Source organism: Serinus canaria, chromosome 2 (assembly GCF_022539315.1).
Source record: "Serinus canaria isolate serCan28SL12 chromosome 2, serCan2020, whole genome shotgun sequence".
In the NCBI taxonomy this organism is placed as follows: Eukaryota; Metazoa; Chordata; class Aves; order Passeriformes; family Fringillidae; genus Serinus; species Serinus canaria.
This window is the reverse complement of record NC_066315.1, coordinates 22,628,564-22,638,939: the sequence shown is the minus strand read 5'-3', so window position 1 is coordinate 22,638,939 and position 10,376 is coordinate 22,628,564.

Genomic DNA, 10,376 nt, shown 5'->3' with positions numbered 1-10,376 from the left:
GGCACAGAAAAAATGAACACAGAAGGGCTTTTTTCTAATAGAAGACCTAGAGGTCATTGAAGACAATTATCATGTAGAAGAACGAAAAAAAAAAGGTTCCTAGAAGAAAATAAAGTGACTTAAATTGTGAAACTCTGGATATTAAGGACATTAAAAGTTTAGATTAGGCCAAAAGTTTGGAATTTTTTCTATAAATATGTCTGTTAACAGTTATTAAATATCCAGATACCTCTGGTTCAGAAAGTCCCTGAACCATGTGTGCAATTGCTGAGGAAGATGCATTATATGATTGCTTTGTTCTGACAGTCTTCCTTAGGCATTTGTTGTTGACTGCTATTTTAGGTGAGATACTGAGTTAAAAGTGCCCTTGAAGTGACTTTATAGAGCTGTTCTTATTAATTTCCTTTTTTTTTGTCAAAGCTTATGTTATATTCCACCTGATTGCACTGAATTATATTTGAGGCAAAGGGGAAATCCTTTCACTTTTTTTTTTTTTTTAAATCTTATTTTTGGATGTTTTTATGTATTCAGTGAAGAGTGATTTCTCCTAAAACAGCTCAAATTCCAAGCTTTCCAGAATTTGGGTTTTTTCATTGACTTGCTTCCAATGCAGTTATGTTAGAGGAAGTATTTAGCTGCAGCCAAGTGGGAGAGGAGGGGAAAACAGAATTTGCTGAGAGCTCTTCAGAAGTATGGATACATCCGTCTTCTCAAATTTAGTTTTATTATGCCTTTGGGGGAAAAAACCCATTAATATAATTTATGAACAGCTGTGGTAATTCTCTCACAATAACTATTCCTTCAGTAATGAAACACTTTTTCTCTTGGTTAGGTAGCCACTCCCTCAGCAGACATAAATTGCCAGGAAATGGAGTGTAGATGACAAGAAAAGTGATCTACCAAGAAACTGACTTTGGAACAAGTCAGTATATATTAAGATTGGAGGAAAAAAAAATCTCAGAACTAAAACCAGATTTTGATTATTTTGTAAGTCCATACATATTTCAAATGATAAAGATTTTTTTCAGCTCTGTAGATTTTGCTGGGGTTTTGAACAGTGTTTCTCATGCATTCTCAGCATCACATCTGGCCCCTTTGCCTCATCTCTGCTTCATCGTTGTGATAGAACAGCTTAATGAGCCACTCACTGGGTATCTGAATGAGGAACAGATTGGGCTGACAGAATCTTGTCTTTTTTTTTTAGCTTGTTTATTTTCCTTTATCACCAGTGCCAACAATCTCAAAGGTGATATATGGGTTACAAAATCTGGGTGTGTTCAGTTGATTCCCTTAGTGGCAGTATTACTTCATCACTGTGGTGGAGTTTACCCAGCTTGCCTGATTGCAGCATGTGTAAATAATTCAGCTGAGGAGTCACAAAAGTGATTTGAATGTCACTGAGTTTTTTTCTGTGTTGGACTTATGAACATAGGCCCTCGTAAAAGACTTTTACTGCAGCACTACGTTGTTCAAAAAGCTTTTTTTGGTTTGTGACTGGCTGGACCATGAATGTATCTTCAGGTTGCAATTTGGTTTGTAATAAGATCAGTGTTCCCACAAAAAGCAGTCTGTACTTCTCTCTCCCTGAGTACTTGTTCTTGCAGCTGAAAAGCACCGTGGTACATGCAACAAAACCTATCTGTAGTCCTATAGAGAACTGATGCAACTGGAAGTTACTTTTTCAGCGAGATCAGGGATACTCCATGGGTTCACTGAGCAGAGGACCAAATTCTTGTTCTGGCACAGCAGAGGAGGAATTGTACCCCATGGGCTTTTGTTTGTTTGTTTGTTTTCTCAATTGCAGGACCAGCTTAAATGTCTGTTGGCTTCACATAAAGGCTTCAGGGCATTGTTGAAGTCATGTGAGAGGGTTTGTGTGAGATCTAGTGCTTCGTCAAAGTACGAAGTGATTAAATACCTACAGGGAGCAGATCTGCTGAGTAAGGACTTACACCTTCATATAGTCTTCCTTAAGAGTCTATTCAGATTGTAATAAAATCAACTATCAACTACAATTATCTTCTGAAAAATATTAAAAATACTATTTTACAGATCAAAATGTGCAACTATGAGTTCAGACAATTTCTCGAGGTCAGATACAGAAAATTAGATCTTCCAGGTCAATGTCCACCTTCTGTCATATAATAACCAGTCTTCCATAAATAATCTTTGGTGAAACAGATCTCTTGGAGGTGCTAATAATTAGAAGTGGGAAGTATCATAAACAACTGAGCTCTGGTTCTGCAAAAACACAGATTGCAGATGTTTGCAGAGATCAGAGCAGTGTGGGTTATTCAAGGTTTTTGTGGGTTTGCTATAAATGCAAGAGCCCGATTTCAGCTTTCAGACAAACCCTGGGATTAAACCAGAGACTGGCTGTTAAATAGTATTATTAAATTTGGACATGATCAGCTGAACACTGCTGGGACAGTTAAAGAAAGTCAGTCTTCTCAGCTGATGTGGGGTTTTGCTGTCATGGAACTAAGTGTTGCACCCACAGTGAGTTTTTGCTTGCAGAGGTAGCCTAGAGGAATACATAGGAGCAGTCCAGTGTCTCTGCTAAGGGTGCTGGTTGCAGCTGCTGTTCCTTTATTTTCACTGTACAGTACTCAGGTGACCACACACAATGTTTAGGGAATAAACATAGTTTTAGAAGAGGATCTGCATAATTACTCAATTATCTTGTGGTTATACTGAGAGAGAAAAATACTAGTCTCATCAAAAAAGGCATATAGTGAAAATTCTTGCTTTCTGGCCTACATGTTTTTCTAACAAAGATTTTTTTTAAGGAATAGTTGGGAATAGTTTTATGTGCATTGTTCTACAGACTGGTTAATAGTACTGAATTTCAGTCATATTGAATTATAATCTCTTGTTAGTTTAGTTAATTATAGTCTCTATTGTAACACTACTATCACCAAAATGACAAGCCAAATGCTTCAAACTGAAATGCCAGTCAAATCTGGCAGTGCATAAACAGCTGTTAACATTTAGTCCTTGCTAATATTTCAAAAAAGATAGAGTGATGAGTTTTCTAATATATAATGCATCAAACTGATCGCTCCTAGCAGGGCTAACTAATTTATCTTGAAAAGCATTGGACATATTTAGACAAAGACTAATTGTTAAAAGCAATGTTTCTTCAATGGCAGGGCTGATTTAGTTTCTGGCGGAGCAGTGTTGCATTAAAAATGGACAGAGTTTTCAAAAAAAATAGTGTCTGGGGCCTTGGCATAGGCTGTTGCTGAGATCTCCCAGGCAGAAGGGTTGGTTGCAGTCTGGGTACTGACAGGAGTCGCTGGGTCAGGGGAGACTCCCTTAACTGCTTCTCTGCTCAATTCTCAATACTCTTTCATGCCAGCTGGCTCCTGATCCTGTGTGACTGCTTCAGCATGTGCATTATCCATTGTCATATAGTACTTTAAACTAAAACATCTTGCTGTATTAACTATGTGCAAAAAGACTGCCCTGTGTGACCATGTCTGTATTTACAAGAACAGTTTCTAAAATTTGCATGCATCCTACCTGCATGCAATCCCAGCAGTTCTGCAGCAGGAACCACCAGGAGGGTCTGAAAGGGCCACATTCTTCACCCAAGAGGTTATGGGACAAATTCAGGTGTAGAAATTTGTCTTGGAAGCAGCAGGAGCTGCTTGGGAGGAACTCTCAGAACTGTCTGAATTCCTCACCTGAAAATCTTTTGCAATAGTTAGTCAGATCGCTTTATTGTGGAGCTGAGGAGGAGCCAAGTCTGTCACCTTGCCTTTGCTCAGCTGTGTGTCTCTTCTGTGCAGGGAGTAGCTGAGGAATTCCTGGAGCACCCAGGGAGTTTAAGAGTTTGTGGCACCGAGTGTGCACACAGGGACACCCCTAAGAGCCAGCTACACCACAATTACAATTAAAGGACAGCTTGACTTTCATCCGTATGTCTCACACTAAACTTGGATACCAAAGCTCTTGCCACAGCACCTCTGTAATTAAAACCTTGCAGAACAGCGTCTAGCTATGAAATAAGATAGGCAGCTTGTGATTTCCTGTGGATCTCTATTGAGATTTAACTGAGCACAGGTTTTTCCTGGGAACATGGATATAATGCCATGCAGATCATGCTCTTTTAAATTGTGCTTGCTCTCTTGAGAAATCTGTTTCCAAGATTCTGCATTTTTCCCAGAATGAATTCATGTAATGGTACTTAATTGCATGTTTTGTATTTATCATTGGCTTTTATTTTGTCTTGCCTCAGTCATAGCTGGGCAAGAGACATTGTAGTTTAACAGTCACTTGGGGTAAGGTAAATGGGAGAGTCACAAAACAGCAGCCCAACAAAAGAAGGGTTCTTCTGTTGCATTCCAGAAATTACTAACTCCACTATTGGTTTAACAAACTGACAGATAATATCCTTTGGCTGTTATTTCCCAGGACTTATCTTGCATGTGAAAGACTTCCTTTGTCAAAAACTGGTAAAAATCAGCCAACATTTTAATGCCAAAGTATGGGATAATTATTTACCCACACAGCTGCTCTTATTTAGTCCATTTTCTAAACTGTGAGAGGACCAGATTTTCTCTTGGCATTTCACAATCTATATCATATGAGTTAACAGACTGTTTCAGTTGGACATCGGATATTTTCCTTAATATTGTATATTTCCTGCCTTGTCAGCACTTCAACTTTTCTTTCCCCTGCTGCAGACTTGGATTTGGTTCAGAATGCCATATAGCTATGCAAAAACTCGTACTGAGATCTCATATATCTCTGTTCTGGTTTTTTTCAATACAAAGTGTTAATATAATTTGCCTCTTGGATCAACTTAAGTAATTCAAGAATCCTAATACCAAAACATCCTATTGTGGCTTTGGGCTGTCTTCTTCCCTCCATCACTTTAATTCAGACCAATTAAGACATAGTATCTGTATCTAATGATTGCCCAGGAATTTCATGTAATACCAGTTCTACACCATCACAGAAAAGGAATCCCTTCTGTCATATGCAATATAAAACTCCCAACCTTATTTAAAAATGGGAATGTATAATTACAACACAGATCCCCAAATTACCTCATCTGGAATTTTGACTGTAGCAAGTACTTATATGATGCTGCTATGAAAAAATTAAAGTACAGAGAAGATACTGCTGATTACCCTGATTAGTTTCACAAAATCCACTCACCTGTATTAACCAAACCAGATAACTGCTGTTTTAGAAAGTTGCGGCTTTACAAATGCTCCCATGAACACACCATCCTGTCCAAATCTCCTTGCTTGTGCTGCTGAACTGTAATGTTGGGAATCTGGTAGTTTACAAATGTCTGCTTTTACATCTCAGACATTTTCAACACAACTGTGATCAAATCCTTATTTTGATTTATAGATAATTTCTTTCTAGGCAGTGGGTGACAGACTTGTTTATTAGAGGGGTCATATACTGAGTGGGAATTTCCGATTTAAACTCTATGCCCAAATTTCTGATATTTTCTTCCATGCCTATGCCAATGGAAAAGGAAATGCTGCCTTCTACATTTTCCCTTCTTACGTCCAGCCAGAGTTGTGCACTTTGGACAAGTGATAAGAGACACAACAGACACAGTAGCTGAACACAGACAATATTTTTAAGAAATGTAATAATAATTTAAAGCCATAGAGGAAACTTTAAGAGCTCAAAAAAAGAAATTGATAAAACAAATTGATAGCTCTCTGCCATTAGGAACTTGTGTTTAATTCTGTTAGAAAGATGTGGGACCAGAGCCAGAAATAAACACAAGAAAATGTGTTGAAGTATTTCAGTAAAGGCTAATATCAAGATGAAATGCAAAACACTGTAAAAATAGCTGTAAGAACCAACCCAGGAAACCTGACCAATTTTAGTTTGCTAACTTACGATAATATTCAAGCAAATCTAGGGTTATGTTATCTTTGACAGACCATACAGGAGCTTCTGCAGTCCCTTATGCCATCTTTGGGGCCCATCAAAAATAATGACATGTCACCTGAGATACTGTCTTATAAGAAATGGTACCTGTAGGGCTGCTGTGGACTTATGGACCCAGAGAACTGACTTCCCCATGCTAGGAAAGCAGGAGAAGGACTCTGAAATTCTTTAGGGAATGAAGCCATCCATGAAACAAAGACAGTTATGATATAGAGAAAGGCTCTTAGAAGAAAAGGACAATTTTCTAGGTACAGAAACCTTTCTTCTCTAGAAATGGTAATCTTGGCTGACTGGAGAGTCAAAAGCTGCAGGGTTTTAGTACTTTTGTATGCACACTCAAGAAGCTCAGAGGCATATTTTATCAAATCATGTTGTTTTCATGTTATATGTCTAATAAGACCTCATTGTGTTCTTTTAGTGAGTTTCAAACCAAAAAGTGTTTGTGATGGGTTTGAATCTTACCATGAGTAGCGAAATTCACTCTGAGCAAATTCTGTTCTGCCAAGTGTTCAAGATCTTCTATAGCAGCTCTAAGTAGATTAGTGCTGAGAGCCTGAGAGAATTACAGCTCCCAGAGGACTTCTCAAGTGAGGCATGCAGGCATCAGCCGCCAAGATTAGCAGTTCTCAGGGTTCTCATAACTCCTCTGCTAATTAAGGTGCAGCCACACAGCATTTGGGAGTGTACATGCAAACTAACTGGGACTGCTGCTGCTTAATGAACAATGAGCTCCATAACAGCTGCCACAGGAACTGCTGAAAGCCCCACCAGCCTCTCAGCTTAGCCACAGCACCAGAAACCTCGTGGTGTTGTGGCTGCCAGTGTCCCAGCATGCCATCAAGCTTGCAGAGCCAGCTCTTTCCCAGCTGTTCAGTTGACTCTCCCAAGTATTTGCAAGGGAAATGTCCTCATCTCTGCACCTGTGGAGGTCAACAGCATTTGGTCAGAGTTGCAGGTAACAAGTTAGATCTGAAGGTGCTCCCACCACAAGCCTAACAAAGAGCAGAAAGGTGAGTATGTTTTTTTGATGACTGGGCTTGTGTTCTCAAGGCCTTCCCTGGGAGATGTATAATTGAATCAAACAGAATAGGCAGCAACAGAAGGCAGCTAAATTTGTGCAATCTCACTCACCTGAAGCTGTACCATAGAAAACATGCCCTCCATTAAGCCCATTTTGTGAGAATACAATTCCTTCCAGCTGCTTCCCAAGATGACAGTTTTGCCAGGAAATTCAACCTATCTACAGAACACCATAGCAAAACAGTAGAAAGAACCTGAGCATTTTATTGTTGCTGACTTGATTAAAGAGTCAAAACAGTGAAATGACAGTAATCCATGGTGCTGAGTCCTTGAGATAACACTAAGCTATTCACATTTAGCCTATAAATGAATAGCTTACTATCTGGCACGATTCATCTACTAAAAAATAAGCTCTTTTCTTACTAAAATCATCATCAGTTTTGGCATACATACATGGTATAAAGCACTGTGATCTTCAAATTCAATAGAAGTGAACTCCTTTTTGTGCTTCATTACCTTTTTTTCTTGCAATACTGTCTTTCTGAATGAATTAGAATGAAATGAAAGGAACAAAAGAAAAAACTTTGAAATGTTTTGAAACATGATTTTTTTTTGCCTTGCTAATTAATGTTCTGTGTTTTTTCTCCAAATGCAGCAGTTTTCACCAACTTCTACAATTGATAAACACAAACCACCTTAAAAAATTCAAATTAACAGAATCTTTCTTATGAAAATTTCTCACTAAGTGAGGAAACAAAGGTATCAAAGCAAGGTTTCATGAAGAATCAACCTAAGACTGCCATCTTGCCTTTCTTCCACCACATACTCCCACTTTTTGTTGGCAGTAGAGCTTGTGACCAGGAGGCAGACCAGATTAGCCACCTGGGGGACTGAAAACTAAATAAGCAGAAAAGATAAACAGCAAAAGGAGCAATAAGACATGATTTCATCTCCTGGTAGCAGACTATATTTACCCATCAAAAAAATCACATGCTGAAGCCTCTTGACTCTCTGTAGGTCACAGAGAGTCTGCAGTAACAGAAGATAGATCCAGGACCTGTTTTAGGAAACAACTTAGTTTTGACATAACTGCTAGTATTTATTTCAACTCCAGCGTGAATTTGTAAATGATCTTACACATTTGCTTATAAACATATTGTGGCTTTGGCAAGAAAACTAGAGCAGTATCAATGGTTACAGACCCTCTGACTGGTGGAAGGGCTGTAATGGGGTGATAAGACCACAGAGAGACTGGAGAGCATCAAGCTTTGGTGGTAAAATGTCAGCCTTGGCAGTGATGGCCACACAGCAGGCATGGCATATAGCTAAGAAGTGGTACTGAGCACTTGGGTCAATGTCTGGGGTCCCCAAGGACACATCCTGCCTGGGCAGTACTTGCATGCTGTGTTTACTTATATTCCTCTAGGAGTCTTGGATGTTGAGTAAAGCTTATTCGAATACTTAGAGCTTTCATTACATATTTTTCTCTTTGTTAGAACAGAAACTACGACAACAACAGCTCTTGGAAGTCCAGTTGTCTGGTCTCTCTCCTCAAAACAATCAGTAACTCATACACTACAGCTCACCACAATTTCTACTGCCCTTTCTCAGCCTTTACATCTCCTTGCGGCTGCCACATCCAGAAGACAAGGCTGGCCCTATACTGCCCAGCCTAACACCTGAGTAACCAAGTTGACTCTGGTACAGAGACAAAAAGCAGTTTTGAAAACAGTAAAAACTTCTTACCCTCCAATGAGGCCTCTGTATGTCCCTCTTGATGAACAATGATGTAGCAGTGGAACAAAAATCTTACAGGAAAGCTTATGCTGCTTCTGAGGTGCACTGCTGCTCAGTAGGTACATGAAGGGATAAGTAACATTACACACCTAATGAACCACACATGTAAACTCAAGACCTGTGAAATAAAGGGAAAAAACGGCCAAGATACTTGTTTCCAATGAGCACAAATAGGTGGGATAGTTTTTTAGGAATTTTAATAGGAAAAAAATGAGTCACTCCCACATTTTGGGAGAAACGGAGTTCTCTGCATCCCAGTATTTACGCCAACATTGAAGCAGCCAGCCTCTAGGTTTATACCAGATCAAAAAGAGAGGAGGCCTGTCTGAAAGTGACAGCAAAGGAGGAAATGAACCCACTGAAGCACAGATTATAAAATCATTTTTACACCCCCTCAAATGAGTTGCAGTACTGACAACTGCTTTTTACTGTGCCTACTCCACAAGAACAGTTCTCATACAATCTATTTCCCAAAAGAGATAAAACCCCAATCTCCTAGAATGCCAGTTGGGAAGACTAGAAATCCTGAGGAATTACCAGCAAGTGTCACTCTATTCTGCAAAATAATTCAGGTTTTGTGAACTTGAACTATGGAATCAGCATTTTCCCCACTCAAAGGGATTTTGTATTTCTCCCCTGAACAATGGAGAAAGGCTCAGGGTAGCCATATGGGTTTAGATGTTATGGTAGCTGCTACCTATAGCTATTCCCCAGTAAGCATCTCCTGTGGAAAAGCTGCCTGGGGAAGCATTCAGGCAAGGCACTCAAGTCCACACAGTCCCACTCACCACAGCTAGCTCAGCAAAGAGAGGCAGAAGGGCCTTTTTTGTAAGGCCAGCTCCAGTGAGGTTTATTGCATCCACCACACCAAAGGGAAACCAGGGACAAAAGACCAAGCCATGTGGTGTGCACAAGGTGTAGTATGGGGTCAGTGGCCACTGGGCTGAGGGCAGGGGGGCGGCACAAGGGGCAGGGCATCAGCCTACAGGGAAGACGGGCCAGCCACCAGGGATACCACAACCAGTGAGGAAACAGGGAAAGGAGAAACCATGAGAACTTGGGACATAGGGGGAAAGGAATGGGGTGGATCATGGTGTTGTGCAAGACTCCATGGGGAAGTCCTTTCTGTGGAAAACTTTATGGTATTTTTCCAAGGCAATGCCCTGGGGGATTTCCCTGAGGGGGAAGGATTCAGAGGATTCCACAGCTCAGTACTGAGTCACTGTAACCTGCTGAGCTGTAGTAGCCAGGAGCAGCACACAACAGAAGTGAAGCATCAAGAACTACCACCATCCTTCCGGAGTGCCACAAGTCCCTGGGATACCCAAATGACTTTCACAGGTCAGGAGGCAGCATATTCTCCAGCTGACATCACATCCTGCACTGCAGATGGGAGGGCAGGAGTTTGGCTTATCCCCCCTTTTCAGAAGGGCTGGTTTGGAGCTTTGTGATGCTTAAAAAAATTATTTTGTTTCGCTAAAAGCAGGAGTTCTATAGAATTAGGCAGCTAAAATGCAGTATACACATTTTAAACCTGTTAAGGTTTAAAACAGTCTGGTGATCAATACTGAAAGGTAAAGTCTTTCAAATTCTAGTAGATACTGTTTTCAATAAAATGAATCCAAATGAAC